General features: G+C 61.5%; 1 protein-coding gene across 6 annotated transcripts in view; it reads left to right on the top strand.

The window, feature by feature from the left end:
* Positions 1-1160: 1160 nt before the first annotated feature.
* LOC114486256 (histidine-rich glycoprotein-like) overlaps positions 1161-3095 on the top strand; it is a 100023-nt gene continuing 98088 nt past the window's right edge. For 5 of the 6 annotated variants that reach the window (XM_055084714.1, XM_055084715.1, XM_055084712.1 and 2 more), the window contains exon 1: positions 1244-1345. The gene's annotated coding sequence lies outside the window, so the exon portion shown is untranslated. Of the gene's footprint in view, positions 1346-3095 lie in introns of all 6 variants that reach the window. The other variant, XM_055084710.1, reaches the window with a different exon arrangement.

Below are 3095 nucleotides of genomic sequence, written 5' to 3'. Positions count from 1 at the left end.
GTGCGGTGAGCCGGGGGTGCGGTGAGCTCGGGTGCGGTGAGAGCGGGTCGGGGCCAGTACTTGAGCTCAGGCGTCTGGAGGAAGTGGAGGGGAGGCCCCACGCCTGTAACAGCACTGAACTTCGCGCTTGGGGACGTGTAAATGGTGCGGAAACGATTGTAATCGCGCACCTCCTGAGAGAGCAGGTCTTCGTACAGGGAGCATCTCTGCAGGCCCGTCCTCCACGCTGGCGTGGTTAGGGGGGCTGGCAGCGATGGGGGGAGGGTCTGCCTGGGGAAGAGCTCGAGCGGGCGAGCGCCTCGGGTCACGCTGTCACCTGCTTGGGGTTCAGCGGCGCGCGCGCGCCCTGGACGTCGCGGTTTGTGTGACGGGCCTACGCTCCGCCCAGGGAGCGGGGTTGTTGAGGCACAGGAAGGCTGCCGCCTGGCGTCGCCGCTCCCGTCAGACGGGTTGTGTCCTGCGTTGTTACTGGGTTTCTGACAGCCCCTCCCTCAGGCCCCGCCAACCCCCCGCGTGACTGCTGCTCAAAAACCCCCCCGAGATTGAAATTTGAAGTTATTTGGTGACTCTTATCATTCGTTTTTTAATTTTATTGCTAGTATCCACCTAATGTGCGAGACTTCTGTTTTTGGAAAGACCAAGAGAAACACGACCTGGAGAGCAGTGAGAAAGGTTCTTGGCTGTGCGTGCGGGTCCCCGGCCCAGAGCTCGGAGCCGCCCTGTGGCACGAGCGGGTGGGAAGCAGGGTGGCCGCTGCCTCCGTCACCGCAGGTCTGTGTAGGTCCTGGCATTACAGCTGCCTGAGAGAGAGACCGACGGCGGGCCCGGAGCCCACTCCTCCGGGGTGACACCCTTGTGCCGATCGCAAGGGTGAATTTGTCTCGGGGGCCCCGCCCTCACTCTTGAAGGTCTGGTGGCTTTCAGGATCCACTTCTGATCCCCTGGGGGCGGGGTGAGGAGCTGCCGCTGTCACTGGATTTTCACGCTACTTTGGTTTCCTCTGTTCTCTCTCTCTCGGAAGATCCGGTTGCCCTGCTCGAGCCGGCAGGGCGCGAGAGAAGGGCCTCCTCCTCCCGCTCCAGGACCTCCCGCCGCACGGCTCATGCCCGTCTCCGTCCTGTGCTTTCAGGTGTGGCCGACGAGGACGCCTTCGTGGAGGAGTGCCGGCGACGAGGCCAGCACGCGCTGCCCGGCCAGCCCGCCAGCACCAGTGCCCGCCCTCTGAAGTCCCAGCGGCCAGCCTCTGTGCCCAAACACGCGCCCCACCCCCCGGGTGAGGACGAGGACGAGCCAGGCCGGCACCGGGCCGGCAGCAGCTGGGAGCCCCCGGCCGCGTTGCCCGCAGGTGTGCACGGGGGGTCCGCCGCGGAGCCTCCCCGCGGGGCTGCCTCCCGGCCTTCCCGGGGCCCCCGAGGACCGAGATGGCGCCTGTGTTGCTGTGTCCTGGCCTGACGGGCGGGCGGGCGGGCGGGCGGGGGGAGGCCGCGTGGAGCCCACATTAAAGCGGGGTGCCGGTCTCCCGCCACGGCATGCCGTGTGTTGTCTTGGGCAGCAGCCGAGCCCCTTTGTATAACTCTCAACTTCATGCTGGGGGTCTGGTCCCGCAGAGCGGCCGCCTGCCCAGCCTCTCCTGGGGGCCCTGCGGCTTCAGCCGTGCCTCCCTGCCTTGCTGTTGAGTTACAGGCAGAACCTGACACCCGCCCCCAGGGGTCCTGTGGTTAGGTGGATGGGCGCTGACCCACCCTTACCCCAGGGGAGGTGTCCCGCCTCTGGATGCACTGAGGCGTCGTGGCCCCCTTTCTCCAGACCCCGCTCTGCCCTCTTCCAGCTTCTTGACCTGTAATTTCTTAGAGAGCCCAGGTGGGTCTTTGAAGTGTGTTCCCTGTAGAAAGTTCTGGATTACTTCGACGGCATGGCTGTGCATGCAGGCTGAGCCTGGCTGAGTCTAAAGGCTGATGTAAATCTAGTTTGAATTACTCATTGGTTTGAAGCGTTTGTGCCCGTCTTGGTTCTCAGCACTGGAAGTCGCCGGGTTGACTACAGCAGGTTGCGGAGGAAGAGATGAATCCTTGGCCCTTTGTTTCAGGGTGACGTCTCGGTGTACGTCGTGAGGTTAATTCTGTGAACCTAGGGCAAGAAAGCATCATCTGCGCAGGGAACTGAAAGGATGAGGTCTGTCCCTTTCTTCTCCCAGAACTTTCTGTTGGGAGCTCTGTCCCTTCAGTCCCCTTCTGGCCCTTTTCACGTGGAGCAGGTTGTGTGTTTGGGTCTTGAGGAGGACAGGGGGTTTGTCCCATCCACCCACCGGAAGGCGGGTGTCCTGGGTTCTGAGCCAGGGTGCAGAGCCCCGCGGGACTGTGCAGACCTGGCCACCGGCTGCCAGGGAGCAGTGCCACCCAAGGCACATGGGCCATTTGGAAACGTTAGCCTCTTCCTGGGTAATGATTGGAAGGGCCGTGTGAATTCAGAAGAAACTTGTTCTGCCTTGAACGGGCGTGTGGGTGTTTTCCCCAGATTTATCGTCGCCTCCTGGTCCTGACCGCTGGTTGGCTGGACTTGGCGAGGGGCAGGGTTGTAGATTCAGTTTCCCTGAACAAATACGATTTGAACAGGGACTTTACGGGCTATCCCTTTGGTTGGAAGGTGACCATAAACCTGGGTGTCTAAACTGGGTGGGAGTATCTCAGTTCCCAAGAGCGAGGCGTGCGGGCTCAGGCCTGCCTGGAGGAGCCTTGTTTAGACATCTGGGTGGCTTCCTGAACAGGAAGTGGACCTGGGGTCACAGCGAGGCCCGCGCTGCCTGTGAGCGCCAGAGACCAGGGCTGCGGACGGAAGGAGAGTAGCCACTGCTGGGGAATCATCAGAAAGTAACTCTTCTTCATGAAATCTTGTGCTTTGTCAGTTTTTATCATCAGGTCCCTCCCAGGTGTTGTTTCCAGGTGGGGAAACTGTTGACTTATGAACCCCGCACATGCTTACACACGAGGGCAAGCAATGGCCTTGTGCTTTTTTTTTTTTTTTTTTTTTTTTTTTCCCGGTACGTGGGCCTCTCACCGCTGTGGCCTCTCCCGCTGCGGAGCACAGGCTCCGGACGC

This window comes from Physeter macrocephalus, chromosome 5 (genome assembly GCF_002837175.3).
Source record: "Physeter macrocephalus isolate SW-GA chromosome 5, ASM283717v5, whole genome shotgun sequence".
In the NCBI taxonomy this organism is placed as follows: Eukaryota; Metazoa; Chordata; class Mammalia; order Artiodactyla; family Physeteridae; genus Physeter; species Physeter macrocephalus.
The sequence above is the reverse complement of the archived record's forward strand: the minus strand, read 5'-3'. Positions and strand labels throughout refer to the sequence as shown.